General features: G+C 37.4%; 1 pseudogene; it reads right to left on the bottom strand.

Moving 5' to 3' along the window:
* Positions 1 to 601: 601 nt before the first annotated feature.
* Positions 602 to 698, bottom strand: LOC149787606 (U6 spliceosomal RNA; annotated as a pseudogene).
* Between the last annotated feature and the right edge of the window lie 22,590 nt (positions 699 to 23,288).

The following is a 23,288-nucleotide window of genomic DNA, read 5'->3' as shown; positions in this document are numbered from 1 at the left end:
TCCTTAATTAATGTCTTTTCCCCAGCGATATGAAATTCTCCAAACGGTAGCATGGGCTCTGACCCTTTAGGCCGTACAATATACCCTTGGTATCCTCTTGGGTTAATTGAGTAAATTCTGCTTAAGTACTCTGGGTGTTGTACTTTTATTGCTACCATGGCTGCAGCTACACCCTTTACTTTTTCCCTGGGTATCCCCAACATATCTATCTCTTGAGTTCCTTTTTTGTATGTACATTACAGAAACGATCTTTCATTAGTCTCTATTCTTCTTGTATTAAAAAATTTCTCTAGTTCCCTCACTTCTCTGTTTGCTCTTTGAAGCACCATCTTTTCACGTGCATCCCGTGCTGCTTGCGAAGATTGTCCCAAGTTGTATATATACAGTGAATTTTCTTCATAAATTGTAATTTCTAAGTATTTGTATCCATATGATTCTTATCTCTTTAGTTCAGGATGAATAAAAGTCTTGCATGGTTTTTGTTTCAAAACATAGAAAGACCTAGGCCTTTCAATGCATTCATGGCTTGAGCGGGAATCATTTCCATCGCTAGCGTCATTACTGCTGATATGCTGCTTGCTGCTCTGTTCGCTGTCTAACAAAAAATATGGAACGCTTCACGAATTTGCGTGTCATCCTTGCGCAGGGACCATGCTAATCTTCTCTGTATAGTTCCAGTTTTAGTATATGTACTGTGCATGGCTGTCTTTTCTAGTCTTCTTGGTTTAAACCGCTTGGTTTCAATGTTCTAAGGCGGCGTATCCAGTAAGATTCCTTTTCTTTCCTGGTTTCGGAGCACTAAACTAATAAAATGCAATCATTTTTATAAGTCGTATTTCACAGCTGTTATACCTGCTGATGAGCTGAAAATTGACGTCCCCATTTTATTTTGAAATGAAGCCCTATACTGTCCACAGCTTAAATCAAGCAACTGAACTTGTACAGCCATCAGTAAACTGTGATTGCTACATACAACTGGTAAACAACAAAGAGGCTTAATGACACACTTAATTTATTGACCATATGTTATGTCAAAAAGCGTGGACATTTGATTTCAGTGTGTTTATTTAATTATTAACATCCCTGTCGGCGACTAGCTATTCTTAAAATGACTGCTAATTGCGAATCCTGTGCGAACCAAGTTCATGCCTTTCAACAGGCAATGAGCTGTGGTTCTTGTTCCAAATGGCAACACAGATCATGTAATTCAGGTGAGAATTTAACAGTATATTTTTTTCTTCATTTTGTTATTTCTCTAATTAAATTATATTTGTTCTAAATGCAATACATTATGTGCTATTATTTATTATAATTGTGAAATAATTATTTCTGCTTCATGGCGAGAACGTGCAGTATAATATAAATAAGAATTAACAACAATTTTCATTAATTTTGTGAACGATTATAAGCCGTAAATATTCACGTTAAATAATGTATGCCTTTCAGGAGTAAGCAGAGAGCAATGTCGACGATGGTGGAGAAACAACCGAGAATTTCACTTTCTGTGGAAGGATTGTCGCTGGATGACAGATACGCCAGTTAACACTCTAGCAGCATCACAGCAGACGGACGACAGCTGTAATTCTGTTTCAGAGCAGTCAGCCGTGACGATTCAGACGAACAACAGCGTTCCTGAAGATAACGACTTTTCGGATGATGAAACTAGCATTGTCTCTCAGGAAAACGATGCCAGCGTCCCAGAAGAGAACTCATCAGTCACATATATGTAAGTATATCTTCCTAATATAATAGTAAGTAGTTTTATATTTGTGCATATTTTGAATGATATCTTTTTAATGGAAAATGTAACGTTATCAAAAGGTAAGTTATATAGTAAACTCTGACTATAATATCTTATTTCTTCCAGACATGAGATGACAACAGTTGATGGTGACATTACATTCAACATCACACGTACTCACAGGGAACTTGTGGAAGAAGATAAAGTGTAAGTAACTACATATTAAGTATTTTATGCGTATACGTACAGTACTTAACCCGTTCGTACAATTACTTTGCATACGGAATTATACATAAAACCAGCTTTATTAAAATTATTAATGTTTTTATTCAGTAGACTATTTATCACTATACATTTTTCATGTGGAGTTAATAAAAGGACGTTTTTTTTTATTGAAGGTCACTCGTGGAAGATTCCATTAAGGATACGGCCAGTGAACTAGAAGCACGGGTCACATTTGAGGTTGTTGACCTGGGAAAGAAGAAACAGGAAGCTAATGTCTAGCGATGGGTACAGCTACACATTTAAGAGGGAATTAAAGAGTGGAGTGATGGAGTGGCGATGCGCCGTCCGCGGAAAAGCGAACACTTGTCTTGTTGTTGTGAAACAAAGAGGAGAAAGTTTTACATGCAGCCACCATTCTCGTATGCATCCATCGATGCCTGGATCTCTCGTAGCGGTCAAAATGAAGTCGAATGTATGTTTGTCACATTTAATATACATAATAATATCACAATTATAATTTAGCGTGTTATTTAAAATTAATTATAAATATATGGTAATTTACACGATAACTTGATGCATCCTTTTATATATACGAAAATACTAATTTCTGTAGCTTAATTATTTATTTTAGCTGAAGACTTTAGCATTTGGTGACATGTTCGTGTCGGCGCCAGCAATGGTAGATGACATTATGAGTATGCTGACCCCTGGCAACTAGAACACTCGCGACCAGTATACTCCACAATGGTCAGGATATGTAACAGAGCACGACAGACAACGCGACCAAGTGATCCTCATGACCTATCACCACCCTGGATTACCACCCCCCCCCCACCCCCCGAGAGACACGGTAAAGGCTCTAGGTGTTTACTTTGGTAAAAAAGAAGTTGTAGAAAACTATAAACATATTATCAACAAAATAAGAGAAAATGTGAAAATCTGGGCCATGGCGCCATTATGTATCATGGAGCGGGCCCAAGTGGCTAAGACTTATTTATACTCAAATATTAACTAAATAATTAAATCCATAGATATGGATAATAAAATTTTAAACAAAATAGACAATGAAATAATAGATTATATGGAATCATAAAATGCATTATGTTAAAAAAGAGACATTATGTAGGGCCAAAAGTAGAGGGGGCTTGGGGTTGCCAAGCCCCCTACTGCTAAAATTAACTAACATAATCAATAGATTAAAAAAATTTACAATCAGACCCGGCTACAGCGTGGGAAGCACTGTACATCTACTGGCTCGGCTTCACCTTGAGAAACCGACCAGAGATATACAAAAATAACAAATTAATAAAAAACATTCGAAGTACCACTCACATTTAAACATATAAGAGAACTAATTTTAAAATATAGGGACAAAACAGATTTATGGAAAATAGAAATAAGTAAAAGTCACGCTTGGATTAGGGAGAAGGTAACCAAAAATATAAAATGTAGAGTAGAGCAGGACAACTTGGGGGTAAATTGGACAAAAACTTGGAAAAATTGGGAAAAAATAAGATCTGTCAAAACACAAAGTATAATTTTTAAATACCTGCACAACGCCTGGCTACCAGGAGAAGAAGCAATCAAACGTCTTATGATCAGGATAATGCCGAAATGCCCTTTATGTTAAACAGCGAACTTTACCAAACTACATACGATTGCCCAATGTGATAAAACTAAACATAACAGGATATGGTTAATAATGAAAATTTGCAACAAAAAAAATAAAAATAACAAAAATAACATTTTATTCATAGATGTAGACTACTAAAACAAAATCGTTCTAAAAATTATAGACTATATAGTAACTACGATGATATCCTGTGGACAGGTGATACATATTTTTAAATAAGACACGTGGTACAAATAAGACTATTAACCACAATACGAACTGTCTACGTCTTACGACGAACAGATACTTATATCAGGCTGATATAACGCAATTTATGTTGGAAGTGGGGGAGAGAGGGGGAGGGAGGAATCGGTATTACAGACCGAAGGGTCGAGTAGCGCAATTGCGAGCCGATGCCAATGCCATACCCCCGCCTCTCAACCCACAACAGCCATATTTCAAAGAAAATTTTAAATTATAATTCAAATATTTCAAAAAACCCATATAACCTTTTTAAAAAAAAGAAAAGAAAGAGAAAAGGAAAGAAAGAATTCTTTAATTAATTTTATAATTTTTAAATTTTTTTATTTTTTATTTTGAATTTTTATTATTTTTATGAAAGACAATTCTAAAGACATATATAGTAAGGGATACAGGGAAACTATATGGGGAAGTGAAAGGCGATGAAATCATGGGGCTAAGTCACATGGCGCTACGCGAAGTGGACAGGCTCATGAAAGAGTCTTTGAAAACACATGGAGTAGAACATAAATAGACAAAACAGAGACACAAATACATACTGGATAACACTTAGTTTTAAAACCCTACTAACTTCTTCTATATCTTAAAAGCCATACAGCTCCCGCACTGTATGGCTGACCACTACACAATAATGTGGTCTCATAAACAATTTTGGATCTTTCAATAAAGAATAATCAGATAAACTAAATAAAGGAGGCCTAACTCGACCCAGGAGAAACACACAGAGAATAAAGAAGTGTGGACCTTGGATCGAGCGTAACCTACCTATCTGCATCCTTAAAAACTATTAGGAGAACGACACATATTATTACTCGAATAATACAATAGGAATTTTTCTTTTATAACAAAATCTAAATAGTACACCGTTCCATCGTCAAAATCCGAAAACCATAAAACAAATTTTAAAAAAATATAGCATATCATAACAGATCTTAAATCCAAATTAGGAAGAAATACAACTGGGAAAGATATATGATCTATACTTGCTGTCTCAAACATACAGAAAATATAGCCTGCACACAATATAGCACCACTACATATAGCAAACACTGAGACCTAGGCGACCTCTAGCAAAGGTCACAAAAATTTCAAGGAAAGGAACTTCGAGCAAGGTGAGGGAAACCAGGTTCGGACGAACAACCCTTTAGATAACACTAAGGAAACATAAATACCCCATCAAAAATTCTAAAAACTAAATTTTTGATATAAAATTTTGTTTTTAAATAAAACATACAACACATCTGAGGGGGAAACACCCAAACATAAAATACATTTTATTTTTGGGAAATGGGGGGGGGGGACATCTGTATGGTGCCTAAAAAAAGTAATCTTTTGAGGTAATAAGCGTTTCAATTATTATTATTTTATAATATGAACAAACACACATATAAATAAATATATGATCACTCAAAATGTACATTTAACATTTTATTTTTAGCTGGATGAAGACTTCATTGCGTCAAAGATTCCCGAAATATTCTTTAGGGTCGATGTTAGAGTGAACAACAGACGATTAAATCAAAAATTGTGCAGTACCTCACTTTCTCCTTTAAGATATAAGTTGTATGTAGTACTATTAGTATATAGCAAAATAGACAGTATAAATAAATTCTACATAAATCTAGCAAAGGCATAAACTTACTTAGACATGTATGTGTGGACACAAATAATGTAAACTCAGATCAATATGTATGAATAAATGTTGCTGCATGAACACTGTTTTAGCAATTTTTGTCCCCAACAATCTGCATACAATTTAATGATCGATTCCTTAAATGCAATTTAATGATCGATTCATTAAATGAATATTTGAACTGCTCAACGTACCTGGGAAATAATGAGAAATATCGTGTCTTAAACAAATGTAAGTGTCACATTAAAATCTCAGACGAAACTTGTTATTTCACATGGTCCGAATCAGCCCGTAATTTGAACCGAATAAGCCTGGTCCGAATCAGCCATGGTTCGAATCAGCCTGTTACCTATATCTGTACCCAAAGCTATGAATATTGAAGAGATTAAGATAGCTACTTTTGTCGATCAGGACCTTCAGCATGTTATCAAATCGATAGAGTCTGCGAATTGGAAACTTTCAAACAAAACAAAACAATGGAAACATTTTCAAAGCCTTAGACATGAGCTAACGATCATTTCAGTTACTAATGGTTTTGTCCTACTGTGTGACAGGAAACTAGTAATACCAAAAGGGATACAAAAATGAGTGATAGAGCTCACACATGAATGCCACCAGGGCATAGTCAGGACAAAAAAACATTTTCGTGAGAAAGTATGGTTTCCTGGTATTCACAAACAAGTAGAGGATTTCAGTCAAAGTTGTAGAATACATGGGATTTAAGCATAGGAAAATCACACCCTTATGGCCTCAAGCCAATGGTGAAGCACAAAAGATGATGAGGACAACTTGAAAAGCAATTAAAGCAGTTAATGCAGAACATAAAGGTTGGAAACAAGAACTGTATAACCATTTACGCAATTATAGAGCCACAACTTGTGCAACAACCAACACATCTTCCACAAAGATGCAGTTTGGACCAAAAGTGAGAACTAAACTCCCAGTATACAAATACACTGACACAAAGGAAAGGATGAAGAGTTATGTAGATCAAACTCGTAAAGCGAAGTCAGATCTCAAATTTGGAGACAGTGTAATAGCAAAGCAAGAAAAGCGAGAAAGTTGTCAACTCCATTCAACCCCAAACCTTATGAAATCATCAACAAAACATGATCAATGGCAACAGCGAGAAGAGATATCCAACATATCACTGGAAATTTGTCATTCTTCAAGACAGTCAAGAATTATCCCCATGTTCTACGACCGGATAACCAGACATTTATTACAATAAATCTTAAGAATGGTGGAGATGCATCTGACACATACTGAACATCAGACTTAAAGTTAAGATCATTACGAGTCAGAAAACCACCACACTACCTGAATTATTATGTGTTTGCAAAACAATGCAAAACGTTTAGAAGCTATAACACATGCACTGTTTAGCTATAATGTTTTACTTATAAAAAGTGTAGTATGTTGTAGCAGAAAAATGTTCTTTAGAGCTAGAGAGTTAATAACAATAACATGTGTATCTCATCAAATGGTAAGTAAGCTGAGCAACTCTACAATCAGTAAAAACCCAGAACATTATTAGGACGTGACTGTGAGACTAAATCTTCTGTACCCATTTCTATGCTGACCATTTTGTAACGTAGCAGAAAATTAAGACGCAAAGTGATTATATTCATGAACTTCTACTCTCTGAATTTCTATGGATAGTTCAAAACACAGTAAACTGATTTTCAGTTTAAACACATACAGTTTAAATCTGAAAGAAAAGGAGTGATGTATACTGTTCTAGAAGCAGTGCTCTATGGTAATATAGACTTTGCCACTGCTGAATCGGCAGCTTAGAGATAGACTGATATATAAGGTGTTAGATGTAGGTCTGACAAATAGTCAGTTATAGTATTATGCTGTGGAATTAGGTCTCACTGGACAGTTTTTGGGGCATATTTTCATCAGACGATGACCTACTGCAGAAAAATGATAATAATATTCCATTAAAGATACAAATAAAAACTTACTAATGATTTTTGTTTAAAGGATGCTTGTAAGATTCTGACTGAGGTATTAAGGTTAATTCCTTATGCAACTGGTGGCTTTTATACTGAACCAACACTGCCACCAACCCTTCTTTTTACATTCATTTTTGACAGGAAAGAGCTACTTTAAATATTGTCCTGTGACAAGGCAGCTAAAAGAATCAGTATGTGCCTTATGCATGAATAATGTTCACTAGTACTATAACAAATTCGCATACTTTTCATTACCCCTCAACCATCTAGATTTTTAGATATTTGCCTCTGTAGCAGACACATGTAAATACGTAAGCCAAGACTGCCGCTCATTTGCAGCCCAAGGTACGCATTTGAACTCCAGTGCTTGTCTAACTTTGACAGGCAGTCACCAACAGGCCAACCCATTTCCAAGCCTAACTCAAAGTAAATGTAAACCAAATTACAGATTTAGCTTATGTGTGAATTTATAAATGCTAGGCTTGTGATAATTAGGTTCATGCCTTCTACCTTAAAAATTGGGGAAGGGGTCAAAATAAGAAACTATCCAGTGATATCATTTAAGAATTAAAATAGCAGTCTGATTAATTGAAAATCTTATTTTCAAAAAGTTGGGAAATTCTAAATAAAACGCAGCCTTAACATGTGTACAATTCAAAATTGTTTGCTTCCTATGATTTATTACATTTATCAATGAACATAGGCCATCAAACAGAACAACAACTATGAGACAGCTTCATACTTCATATTTTACATTCCCCACTGAAAAATAACATTACTTATAATATGTCAGTTTCATCATTTTTCACAGCTAATACACCCTGTTTTGTTAGTGCCTGGTGATATCAGAGATATCTGACAGCCCAAATAATACAACTCTTCATGAAATCTGAAATTGTAGTGAATAAAAAAAATAAAAGAAGCCAAGCTAAATCTCTTGTAAAATAACTGCAGAATGTACATGCTAAGTACTTGAAAGAGTAATAATGATGCTCAGAATATATAAACTGACCAGTACTCTCTCACTGATTTCATAAAGAAAATCAAATCTATACTACAACAGAGAAATCTGAGATAGAGTATAAGGGAGGCAAATCCTCAGGTAACCTCAAATTTACTGACCAATGTTTGTAAAAAGAAACAATTCATTTGGGAAACTTAAACACTGCAATTCTATACCCAGACTCAAAGTAAATGTAAACGACATTACAGATTTAGCTTATGTGTGAATTTATAAATGTTAGGATTTTGATAAGTAGGCTCATGCCTTCTACCTTAAAAATTGAGGGGCGGTCCAAATACAAAACTATCCAGTGAGACCTAAACATGTAGAAACAGATCTTTTCCTCTTTCATTTACAAAACCTAAACATTACAGTTCCGATCTGTCAGTCAAACTGGGCACATTGTCCGTTCAAAAATAGGCATCGATTTCACTGCGTAGTTAAGCTTGGTTCCTTTCTTATTACAATGCAGAGGAATTTGACAGATTACGCAGTAAATCGCTGAAAATTTATCCGAAAATGTATCGCTGTTGTATTTCGGGCACGTACGATGCAGATAGTCGTTATTATTAACGAATTCAAGAGGGTATTTTAAAAATGTTATCTAACTAAACGTCAGCATTGGAAAATGTCAGCATTGGAAGCGATACATTATTTACAATCATATTTTCGTATATAAATACACACAACTGTGTTTAAAAAATGATATTATTTGTTTTGCTCGTGAAAATGTTCGAATTGTATACCGTATTCGAATAATAATTTACATGCAATATAGAAAATCTGTGTGTACGTGTTGTTAATTTTTGTCATTTTGTTACCTTGATTATAAAAATCAAATTGAAATACTGATGCTGATTTTAATAATTTATTTTTACAAATTGAGCATTATAACGGATGTCAACTTGACAAAACACCACCCTATCTTTAAAACATTGGAGTTTTATATCAATTATTTCAAAATCTTAAATTTTTATTATTTTGAATACAATTTTTATAATGGAAGGTTTTCAGCAAATATTTTAACTTTATGAAGAAGTGATACTCTAAAAAAATATTTCTTATGTCTTTATTAGGCTTTAGATTATAAATAACAGCAAGCTATGTCCTGCCATTTATTTGAATGATTGTGGTGCTGACAAGAATGAATCCAAATAATTTGAAAAAAATCCAAACGCCACAACAGACACTTTCCAGTGTAAAAGAACAACTAAAATTATTTCTCTAAACGGCGATTTAAAACTTGAATTTTACGCCCTGGATAAGGGTCACGTGGTCATGTTTACATATCAAAAAGTCATGTAGCCCCTGTATGTCCTTGATAAGAACCAATCATTGTACTCCGAGAATAAAAGTTTACTTCACTAAAACTATTTACAAGTCAAGGGTCATGTATTCATTACAGCCTCGATCTCACTCTAATAAGTCCCGCAATAAAACAAAATAATAAAAAAGTAGCTTGTTGACGTGGCTGTTACTAATTTTGAATTAAGGTCGAGAACCAGGTCAGCCTTATGTGTTTGTGAAAATGAACAGTCAAGGTCAAACTATTTTCTGGAAAAAGTATGAGTTCCTATAAACAGAAGTACATGTTTTGACATATAATGGAAAAAAAAAAGATTTTCAAACTTACAAACAAATAAATTACTATAAAATAATTAAATTAAATATGCAAAACTGTGGGAGGAGCTTACCGTTCGATATTGGAACTATCCATTGGGTGTTAGGACACAATAATCATCATATTTTGTGTTATATCAAACAACACCGACTTGAGAATAAGAGCGGCGTAACTTAAAAGTTGCTTTTGAAGGACCGAATTTCGCAGCCACTTTCCTCCTCAGTACTGATTTTGATGCGATCACAACCTTTGAAAACGACCCCACCGGGTCAGAATTCAACGAGGGTCAAAATTTATTACTACACCTGGGTCGTTTTTTAACAGGACAATTAAAAAAGGGTAAGATTAACGAGAACTTTTTATCGCAGACGTTGAAATATTACCCGACCGGGTCAAAATTCAACGAGGGTCACCATTTAATACTACACTGGTTTTGTCCAAATATGCTCCATATACATATATATGTAAATGTACATTTGATACCCGTAATATATAGTGTAAAATATAAGTTATTTAAGTATTATATATTAAACGATACGTTGAAGTAGTTGTTTAAGATTGTCCTTGTGTGGGATTGGAGTTTACTTGTTAGTTCTATCTAATAACTGCTCCCCTTAGTAACTTCACCATTAGGGGGCAGGTACCAATTTTTATGTACTCATTTAATGACGCAATCAGCGAACTAGTATAATTTTTTAAATTAAAAATCAAATACACAAACGAGGTCAAAAAGGTCCATATTTTTGGATACCTATATTAAAACAAAGCATAAGAATATTATCTACTTGACCAAAGCAGTCAATGGCAGTTCATATCCGAGGAAGTTTTTGCACAACAACCCCAAAATTTCTATCTGCAATTTTCATTTCCGAAGGTCATTTTTGATATCGTATGATGCTCACCCTTTTCCTAGATGAAAATGCTGCAAAATAGTGTGTACTAAACAGGCTGATGCGTTTGAAAATAGTTGTCATCCAAGCCATTTTTGAAATATTCTACTTGCCCCAAACCCATGTGTTTACTGTTATGGGAGGCTAGCTCTTCTTCCGAGCCAACTATTGGTATTTTACTATCAACATACTGCAGATTAACTACGGAAGGTGTACATGCCTGATACCAGTTTCAAGAACAGCACAAGCCCGAAACACCTAGTTCACCAATATATCCATATCTTTAAATAGTAAACAATAATAGCTGAAAAAGTCACACTATAGCCATAAGTTAAGTAACTTGTCAGGGACCAATTTACGAAACTGTACCCTGCCACCTAAAGAATTTGGCTGAAAATGGTTTAAAAGTTGTGTACATATCACATATTTAGACATTATCTATTAAAATGGTATAAAGGGAAACTTTTTGTGCGCAAAACTAAAAATGGTTTTACGCTTTTAGAAACGTGACAGATTGCCGCAAAAAGCACTGCATTTTTTACATTGTGAGTTATGACTGACTGCATTTCTTGAAAGATTTCAAATTGTTTGCAACCTACAATGCTTTTGGTCTTTGTTTACCACCATAGCACCAGGATAGAATCAAAATTCCTTTACAATATTTCATTAATGTCAAGACGAGATTTGGAAGTTATACTTTTTACGAGGGAATGACAAAAATTATGTTAGCTGTCAGTGACAGAAGTGAAAAGATTATATAAACTCTTCTAGCACACTTAAAGAAATCACACATTTAAGTAATAATGTGCTTTAGAAATACTTTTAGACTTATATAAAACAAGCTAATAGCAGCAATCATGTTGTGTTGGTGCGTGTTGGGGGGTGGGGGTAATCAAAACAACAGTATGAGGTGTGGGGCCCTGTTAAACTTACAAAGCGACATATCAAATAAATTCATTGATACATATCCACTGAAATTGTCCACACATATGAAATTACTCATTATAATTTAACAGATAAATTTATTCTAAGACACCAGTTCACTTACAACTGACTTTAATGATTTCTGGAGTTTACAAAATCGTAGTAAATAATACGATAAGGTAAAGAACAAATATTTACAGTGGAAAAATCAATTCAAGGTAAAAAGCATTTCACCTGCTTGGCTTTAATAAGCACATACCTTAAAACAACAGGGGCCAATTTACGAAACTGTACCTTGTCACCTTATAAAGGGACTGCTCCCGGAGTCGCCGCGATCCATCATGGAAGCTTATTGATGTGTACTCAGAACGTGTGTGAACAAATACTGTTTGTGTTACAACTTCAGATGCTCTCGTTTTCATGACATGGTGTCAGATGTGACTCCAAAAGATACTTAAACTTTTGCAGTGAGTGATAACGGCCAAATTTCACGCACCGGAGAGCATTAACTTTGGGAAGCTACTAAAGTGGCCGAATTGGAAACAGTGTTTCGCGAGCTTAAGGATCGCCACCAAACTAAACGATGAAGATGAGGTAGTTCAAGTAAGTTCACTAATGTATGCAGTTTGGAAAGGAGCAGAACACACACTTAAATCGTTTAAGTTTGCTAACGACAAAGTTGTCGACTAGTTCGCCCCAGTTTTGCAGAACTTTGATGAATACTTTGTCCAAAAGAGCAATGTAATCCACGAAAGAGCGTGTTTTCACCAACTTATTCAAAAACCAGGAGAGTCTGTGGAGGAATTTGTAAGAAAGCTGTATGAAATTACCGAGCATTTTGACTTTGGCGCACAAAAGGACGAATCAATAAGGGATTGACCTGTAATTGAAATTCTGGATAAAGAGGTTTCGGAAAAGCTACAAATGGAGGCCAAGCTTACCTTAGTGAAGGCCATACAAATAGCGCGACACTCATAACTGGTACAAAGTCAGATACGCGACCAAAATCAGACTGACAAAGATTTGGATGAAATTTTTAAACAGAACAAGGCAGCAAGCACTAAACCAGGATCGACCAACCGAAATGGACAGCGTCAGTGGTGAAAACTGAATCAGATTGGTCAAACAACAGCACAACAATTATGTCACAAAAGCAACAAGAGAGATGGTAGAGGTGAGAGACGTCCTGCTAAGGGAAAACGGTGCAGAAGTTGTAACGTGATTGACCACTTTGTCATTGCCTGTCGCTCAAAAAGAGTAAATGAGGTCACATTCAATGAAATACCAGCTACAGATTATGCAGAATACCAAGAAGCATTCTTTCTTGTCTCAGTAACTATTTGCGATGATGATAATGAGGTATGGCGTGTGATTTTGAACATTAGTGGAGCCTCAGTTCACTTCAAAATAGACACTGAAGCAACTCTCTTCCAACAAAACCAAAGATGAGACAATCGGAATCTAAGTTATGCAGCCCTCGAGGGATTTTGGATTCAACTGGCGAGTTTATGGCACATACTACCTATAAGAAAGTATCGTACCAGTTTCGGGTATTTGTTATCAAGAGACTACGTGCCAATAATCTCCTTGGACGTGCAGTTGCACATGCAATGGGTCTTGTGAAAAGAATTGAAGAGATCGACAAAACAGCCTTTGGCCACTTTGGCCTCTTGAAGTGTGAGCCAGCAAAGATCATGCTTCAGGATGATGCCAGGCCATAAAGTGTAGCTGCAACCAGGCGTGTACCATTTCCCTTGTTGTCAAAGGTGAAAGAAGAACTGCTCCATTCGCAGCAGGAACGCAGGAAGTAACTGAGCCCACATAATGGTGTGCGCCTATGATATCAGTCCCCAAGAAATATGGCAAAGTCAAAATTTGTGTTGAAGAAGCTCGATGAGGTTGTCAAACGGGAAAGGTATATGCTCCATGCTCTAGATGATATATTACCGAAAGTGAATGAGCTGCTGACTGGCTATGAAGGGAAGAGGCCATTATGGATGATATACTCATTTATTACAGAACCTTAGAAGAGCATGACAGACTCCTAAATTTGGTACTGGAAAAGCTCAATAGGAGTGGTCTCAAACTCAACAAAGAAAAATGTGAATTTAGGAATAACAAACTGGAATACTTCGGTCACGTGATCAGCTCGGATGGCATATTCCCCAGTCCAGCAAAGGTTCCCGCAGAGAAAGAGCTAACTGCACCATTAAATATCATTGAGCTTCGTCGCACCATGGGCATGATCAACTAACTACCTTGGTATATTTCACACAGACTTGTCTACAATAATGCGACCAATTATGGACCTGCTGAAATCTGAGGTACCTGGTATTGGGGACCATACCAGGACGACGCCTTCCAAAAAGCCAAGGAGATGCTGACATCCACACCAGTCCTAGCATTGTTTGACCCTGGCAAGTTAACAGTTATCAACGCTGATGCCAGCAGTTGTGGAATTGGTGGGGCAATATTCGAACAACATGGTGAGAAACTCAAGCTAGTTGCCTTTTGTTCCAGAACACTCACCCCTGCAGAGGTTAAATATTCAAATATAGAGAAGGAGTGCCTTGCACGTGTGTTGGGCATGTGAGAAGGTTTCACCAAATCTTGTTGGACTGGACTGGTTTAGACTGCATACTGACCACAAACCTTTTGTGCCACTGATTAGCACACATGTTTTAGATAGCGCTCTTTGAGGTGTAGAGACGCATCAATGCAAAGGCAGAGTATGTAGCTGGGAAGCTTTTGGTTGTTCCAGACACCCTTTCTCGGAGCCCTGTCCTAAGCCAGGATGCCATATACAAAGAGGAAATGGAAGTTTTTATAGAGTCAATGGTGGCATGCAGGCCAATTTCCCGACATGAAATTAGAACAAATAAAAGAAGGTTACAGGAATGACCACAATCTGCAGACTGCAATGAATTTCACCAGAAATGGATGGCCAGATAAGAAAAATAGCTTTACCCTAGATGCACATCCATACTTTGCTGTACGCAGTGAACTCTCAATTCAGAACGACCTATTTCTCTTCCAACAGTCTTAAGGCCCGGATTACTGACAACGTTCACGAGGTTCATCAGGCATTAGCCAAATGCCGTGAGAGAGCCCAAAGTAGTGTATGGTAGCCTGGAATCGCGAGTCAGATCCAAGACAAAATAGAGACATGTGAATTGTGTCAGATTAGGAAGCCAGCACAAAGGAGGGAACCATTGAATACAAACTCTCTACCAGACAGACCATGGCAGAAACTTGCGATTGATATTTGTGAAGTCAAACAAATAAGATACCTGGTAGCTATTGACTACTTTTCACGCTATTTGGAAATTATCCATCCAACAAAAACTAGCTACGATGTCGTAGCCTCAACTTGATTTTGTTGTGGTTGAGGCTACGAACTGATCCCATATCAGTTAATGGAGCAAAAAATATCATCACTAAAGTCAGAAAAACAAACAGTATAGAAATCAACTACATAAGTATAATCATGCTGTGAAAGAAGTTTGGCTTATTTTGAATTTATTAAGCCCTTATACGATAAAATAAATTGGCATGGTTACTCTAACCTTATACTGTACGCCATGACAGATAACGCGAGACTCTCGCCGTGACCCCTTTTCTACGTAAGGCTTGCCAGACCATATTTTGGATATTCTACGCTATATTATTATCAATCAAGTGCGAATAATCGCTTCTTGGTGAATTTCAAAGTTGCCGATAAACCGTATGTACTTTTAATGCGCAGAATTTCTGACCCAAACGGCGCCAAATTTTTACTACGACTTGTTTACATTTCCAAATAAGGCGTCAATGTCCTTATATGGCACACAAACAAACGAGGCTGAGAACGGAAGTAATCATTATTTGAAATAATATGGAGGACCATCTAAACGAAAATATTGGGTAAAAAAGGTAAACGAGATTTTTCAACTATTTCTACAATGATTTTCGATATTCCCGGTATTAAATAAGAGGACTACTCAATTTATTGGATTATATGCAAGGAATATTTTTAAAGTGTTATTATTAGGCTAAGAGAGCGCCGGGTGTGAATCACACCCGGCTTGCTCCATTAACACGTATATGCTCATGTTAGTACCCTGTCCACGAGGTACGAGTAAGGGTACTAATATTAGTACTAACAAAGACAACCTCCCAGCAGGTAATTGGAAAGCTAAAGAGCACATTTGCACGACCGGGAATCCCAGAAATCATAGTATCAGACAATGGGACCCAGTTCCCTTCCTCACATTTCAAGGTGTTTGCTGAGAAATACAACTTCAAACAAGTATTTACCAGTCTTCACTACCCACAAGCTAATGGTGAAGCAGAAAGTGGTGCCAAAATAGTAAAGTCCATACTTAAACAGGATGATGTATTCCTTGCCTTGATGGCTTATCGAGCCACACCGACAACTGCGACATGTGCCAGCCCAGCCCAATTGATGATGGGACGCCAGATGAGGACCACGCTGCCCATTATTGAAAAGAAGCTAAACCCGAAGGGGCCAAACCTCAAAATTATTAGGCAGATAGACCGTAAGACAAAACAAAGATATGAATTCTTTTACAGCCGGCGCCACAATACATATAATTTATCAGATATTACTGAGGGAGACAGCGTCAGAATTAAATGACACGGAAATGATAACAAGTAGCCAACACCAGGTATAGTTATTCAAGCCGAGTAAGACTGAAAAACTACTTGGTAAAATCTCCCCAAGGCATAAACAGGCGCAATCGAATCCATGCACATCGGATGAAAAGCCCTGAGAGTCTACTTCCAGTCAATACAAAGTAGTCTACAGATTTGCAACAAAGTCCCTACAGTGTCCTGTCAGGATTCATTTGGAGTCCAACACAAAGTCTCTCAATAACATGGAACCCGTGCCACCATCTGATCATTCTACCACCCAGCGTTACCCAGCGTAGCAGACCCCCAGCAAGCCAGCTGTACCCAATGGGCCCAACAGCCCAAACACTCCAGTCGTCCGAAAACCAGCCAGATCAGTATTTTGTATAAGAAAGTGACTTTCATAAATGTGCCAACGCGTAGCTTAGTATTTGATTTCTGAATTATTATAATAGAATTGGAATTTTAGGTTTCTATAGTATTAAAATCAGGACTATCCTGTACATGCTTACATTAAACTATTATATAAGTCAATTCCGTCAAATTCTTTCAGTGGATATTTCAGATACAAAGACAGTAAATTCACTGATTACTTGTTTAATGTTTCATATTGGCGGAATTGATTCTTTTTTTTGTCCCTATCTAGTCATAAGCAAAATGGTATGTTCGGATAATCTCAAAAGAGGGGAGATGATTGGTATGGTAGTTTCCTTACTAGTTCTAACTAATAACTGCTCCCCTTAGTAGCTGCAACATTAGATAGAGGCTGCTCCATGATGCAAGGGAACCGCGATCCATCATGGAACTTACTGATGTGTACTCAGAACGTGTGTGAATAAATACTGTTTGTGAAACAACTTGAGACTCCCTCGTTTTCATGACAGTCGTTGTACATCATAACATATATTGTTCGCTGTGCGTTTTTTTTCTCCGTAGAGATTCAGTATTTAGAATTTCTTCTTTGTTCGTCGCTGATACTCAAAATGACAAGTGCCTTATTTATATAGCGTTTTATTGGTACTAAAGCTGTCTTTGTGTGTATGGGTCTGCACAAATATACCCCATATGTAACCAGGTTTTCATTATACAAAACCTATGTTCTTTGGTTATCATGTATTTAACAAAAATAGTGTGCAACTGTTATCTTTGCCAATTTATTGATGAAATATTTTCAAAGCATCACTTTCACCTTTGTGCAAAATTGAATTAATATATATAATTTTATTCAGAAATACTACAATTGATGACAATGAAAAAGACGGTGAAACAGGTCAAGTGCAACTACGCTCTCTCTCTCTCTCAATTTATTTCTGTATTGAAGGTCCCTTTAAAATTGTTATAAACACTTTATTTTGACCAGGATCGTGATTTAACATGTACATGTATAACAAATCACCATCCACATTTCAGCCACAATTAAAAACACCGTATTTGTCTTCACTTTTGAACTTATTGTGACTAAACCTCTGATTTGATTCTTAACAAGCTTCACGGCTTCTGAAAATAATTTACTAGTACACCAGTTAACAAAAGATAACATACATACTAATGATACGAAGGATATATGATGTGTTAATAATGAAATAAAATATCGACACGAGATACCAATATAAGCAGCAGGGAAGTTGTACAGACCAGACGTTCCAGACCAAATAAAGCTTCCTACGAGAACTTTCTCCGTAGAAGCCTCAGATTTCAAAAATAAGCCTTCCTACGAAAATTAATTTGCGTAAATTCACTCCCGACTGCAATTTTTTGTGTGCAAATTCAATGATTCTAGACAAGTAAAAAAAGGGGGGGGGGAATTTATTCTGGTGTCGACGAAGTTTGCAAAGTTTGGCTGCGAGTCTCATGAATAAATTTGATCAAGACCGATTCGATATCTACTACGCGGATCATGAAGATTAATCGTGATAAAACCATGCGGTGTTGCCTGGGCGCGGCTGAAGAAAATTTTGAATTTATTTATGTCCATATCGCCGTTACACCAAGTCTGATGAATATTTCTCAGCGTGTGAGTATCAACGCCATTGAAAACCGACAAAATGTTACAATTGTCCCTAATTACCTTTGGAATTTGCGTATATCGCTGCGTCACGTAAATCACATCGGTGTTCTTGTGTCGGCCACGCGAAAATATCCTAGCCGGATTAGTTTGCTTATCCAGCATAACATCATCGAAAACAACAAGATTATTAACATCGCCATCTAAATTTTCCACGGATGGAGTTTCATTGATGTCTGTGATGAATTCGATTGTGCCTTCGTCGGTATTGTCGCTAAATTCCTTTAGCACTTGATAACATCGCTGATCATCAACGGATGGCGCAACCAAATACAACTTATCCCATTTTAGCCATCGCATTATCAAATTTAGCAACAACTGCGTCTTTCCAGAACCAGACGGGCCAATAATTATCATCCTTATCGAATTCGGTAACACCGCGTTGTGTTTCACCTGCTCGCGTCGCTTCGTGGCCGAAAAATCAATTACATTCATGTTACTAGAATATATGGATCTATATTGTGTTAAATGTCGCACGCGCACAGCTACGATAAATCCAATCGAAATCGTCACACGCAATAACAGGAACGCAATTGCAGGAGAATGCGAAGTTTGCAAGACACGCAAATTCAGATTTGTAAAAAAAAAAATAGAAGAACCGGAGGAGACATTACCGCCTCCATGAAAAATCTACCCGGGTTGCCCTGGGCGAAATATCCCGGAGAGAAGCATCTACCAGGATACAATTACTGCGGACCCGGCACAAGGCTCGATATAAGACTCAACGATAATAATCAACCAAATCCCGGCGAAGATCCAGTAAACGCCATCGATAACGCGTGTTACTATCACGATCTTGCGTATCGTAGCGGGGATTTACAACAAAGACATCTCGCTGATATTAGGCTAATTCATGCAATAGACGCGATTCCTGACAAAAGTTTCAAAGAAAAATTGGCAACCTGGTTGATAAAAGGCGCGATGAAAGGTAAATTAGTACTCGGCGCTGGTAAATAATAATGGAGCAGATATATTATTCTCCGCGAGGATTCTGGCGAGGAAAATCAGCAATTGCCAAACTCGCCAAGGCAGCAAAAGTAAAACAATCCGTTGCTGAATCGTGGCTATCGAAACAGGCAGTCTGGCAAATATATCTTCCCCCGCCTAAGAAAATGTCATATGCGAGTTTCTCTGTCAGCGTCCCTAATGAAGTCCATCAGGCTGATTTAATGTTTCTTCCTTACGATACCGTCGACGGAGTCACATACAAGTATGTGTTGACGGTTGTTGATATCGCTAGCAGATACAAGGAAGCCGAGCCGTTATCGAATAAAACAGCAACGGAGATCGCTAAGGCGTTTAGCGAAATTTATTCACGATCTCCATTAACATGGCCGAAGCTTCTCCAGGTTGATCCAGGTCGAGAATTTCTTGGCGCGGTTACTTCATTGATGAAAAAGAATAATGTTAAAATCCGTCGCGGTATTGTAGGTGTTCATCACAATCAAGCTATCGTTGAGAGATTCAATAAAACGCTTGCAGAACGATTATTCGGATACCAGTACGCGCGTGAATTTATTCAAGATAATCGATCTCATGATTGGGTAACAAGATTACCTCACGTGATTAACGCACTAAATAACGAGACAACGAGAACAATAGCAATGAAACCCGCAATTGCGATTACAAGATCGAAAATACCCCTAAAGCGAGATTCCGCAATTCCGCCTGTGCTAGGTAGCGTCACGGTCAGGTATTTATATAAAGAAGGCGAGGCCGAAGGAGGAAGAAAAAGAGCAACTGATCCAACCTGGAGCGTAACAACACACAAAATATCCACCGTAACAAGATCGTCAGGGAGACCAGCAATTTATTTCCTAGATTCACTAGCGCCACAACGCGGATTTACCAAGGAGGAATTACAAATAATACCGAAAGATACTCAACTACCGCCAGCGTCATTAATGTGAAACCGAATTCTACCTAACTGAGATAATTTTCTTACTCTTGACACGGCTAAATACACTAACTTTGACCAGGAAATTCTATCATCGACGATCCAAACTTGGCCATCCACGGTTAATCCCTGCGACGAGTGTATCGTTGTTGCATATCCTAATTTCCATGGCGATCTTTCTGCATTTATCGCGTCATTAACAAGATTAATATCAACAAGAATAATATCGTTCAGTACCAAGATCTTTTCCTCTCCGCAGGGTAAAGTAACACTGATATTTTGTTTTCTTGTATCAGCGGGCCTGTAACACAACGGCACCTGCAATGTTGGAAATTTCTCACAATGAAGCTTGAATAACATTTCCTGAATAACATCGCGAACAATTTTTCTGCTAGCAACAATCAGATGATCGGGACGCCACAAATTTAGAAAAATATCCATCGGAGTCTCGTCAATTATTTTTCTCATCACATCGCATTGAATTTTATTCGGTTGTAATCGAATTAATTTCTTAAATTCAGTCAGTAAAATATCATCGGATCTATAATCGGCGTTGATTTCCTCATAATAGTCAACAAAGTTCCTGAGCCATTCGTGAGGAGATTCACCATCAATCGGATCTGGCTGGCCATGATCTCCGCACATTATCACGGTTGTATTTTTCTCCTCCAGCCAGATCAGGAACGATTTTAATACAACTAAATTTACTGTGCAAATTTCATCAAATATTATAATTTTGTTGATATATTTATTTCCCATGCGAGCCGAATCCCATAATCCACCGCTGTATTTGAAATAACTGTGATACGTGCAAGAATCAACGCCGCGTTGCCTTATTTCTCGCGCTAATCTGTGAGTTGGAGTCAACACGATCATATCAGATTTCGCAAATAAATTTATCGCTCACGTTGTTTTACCGCTACCACCAGGACCATTCATGTAAACGAATTTGTTACGTGAAATCGGGTCAAATGCAGATGCAGCCATAGATATTTCCTCGCATTTATCTCGATGAAATTTATCGCAATCTTCGACATCGGCGTCCTCACAGTAATCTAGGATATCCTCGTTTTTTATCCTCCAAGTTCCCCAAGAACCATCGGAGATTAAATTATCCAGCCTATACTGGTATTTCTTATCGATATAAAACGAGTCCGTTGCGACCCTTACCGCGATATCAGAAAATTTATTTATCATCGACAGTAAATTTATACTCACATAAGAGAGCATCGATGATCTCAAATGCGTATACTGCGCTGATTCTCCGTCGAGATAGCTAATTACGGTACCCAACTTTACTCCGTCAATGATAATATTCTCTCTGTTGCAGAATATTCCTCGCGATACCGTATCGGCTATAATAAAATCCATCTCGGCGTCGTTGATAAATAACCTAGCGTGTCGGTGTTTATGATCAACGGATCCTCCTTGAGTAAATTTGCCAATTATTTTTCTTCCGATATCTTTCGCGTTTTCACAATCCGTCGGCAACCACACTTCAGTTTGTTTCCTGTATGATATAATCGCCTCACTAACCGTCAACGATACTAACATTGACGAATCCAGCATATATCTCAACAACACTATAGGGACCCATCTGCGTTGAGATAAATGCCGACCAAACCAAATATAACAAATTTTATGTAAATTTTCAGCAAGCTCGAATGAAGTTACATAAGCGAATCCGGTCATGACAAAATCAGGTAACGGTCCGTTAATCGCTACTCTCGTCATCTCGCTGGTGGGATGGCCAAATTTAGCAAAATAATCCGCACAATCGCCGTATCCGAGGAAACTTCCAGGATAGCACGCGCTCATGTCAACGGATATCATGTCTTCGAAATAATATTTGGTATTCCACAATCCGCCATGGCCGTATTCGATACAGCTAAGTTGAATATCAGCGAGAAATTCGTTTCTCGTAGGTTTCCATGAATTTCTTTCTCTGGCAGCGTGAGCAGCAACAGACGGAACAGTAAAGCAGTTCGTTAATAACTGATCAGGATTTGACGAATATTTCACCGCGATATTTTTCATAGATTCATGTAATTTTTCATCTCGATAAATATCCCCTCGAGGCAAGATAAACTGATCATACCTTTCTTCGCTCGAGAATAACCAAACCGATATCGGATCAGACGCGGCTAATATTTTGATATATCGGAACATGGCATCAGCGCCTTCCACGGGATAAAATTTAACAACCCGATCTCGCGGGAATATCATTACCGATTGCGACCACGCATGTGAATTATGATCAACAATTTCGATTGGTACTCCTCGAGATTTATATGGCGAAGAATATAATATTTCTCCCGATAGCGTTTTCACCGTGATAGGAAATTTAAGTTTCTTGCTCAACACAGCAACATCGTCAATCGATGCGCCATCAACAACTGTCTTCGCCCATGAGTTAATTTTATTCAACCTCAGCTGAGTCAATCCGGATCCACGACGAGCATTTTTCATATGCTCGATAACGCGCTCGGCAACGCAATTTATCATCGGAGATTCTTTCATCACAGGTAGATTTTTCATGTCCGGATTATTATTCAACCGATAAATTCCATAAACAACAACGCTAGATGGATACGCCCTAGCATAATAAGGACCATCGATTCCCAATAATAATCCTGGCTTCGAATTTTTATCAAGAACGACGTTTTTCTTTCCACCACGCACGGGATCTCGTTTATCGCGAATAATCCAAGTGTCGTCAGGCATTTGTGCGATGAATTTTATCCCAAAGATAAATCGCTCTTCCTTGTGTTCGAATTTTATGTGCTCGATTATCTTCTTGGCCCGATCCAGATTCATCGTAGC

Source organism: Sinohyriopsis cumingii, chromosome 11 (genome assembly GCF_028554795.1).
Source record: "Sinohyriopsis cumingii isolate HCF-2022 chromosome 11, ASM2855479v2, whole genome shotgun sequence".
In the NCBI taxonomy this organism is placed as follows: domain Eukaryota; kingdom Metazoa; phylum Mollusca; class Bivalvia; order Unionida; family Unionidae; genus Sinohyriopsis; species Sinohyriopsis cumingii.
Note: the sequence above shows the minus strand (reverse complement) of the source record. Positions and strands in the feature narration are given on the sequence as shown.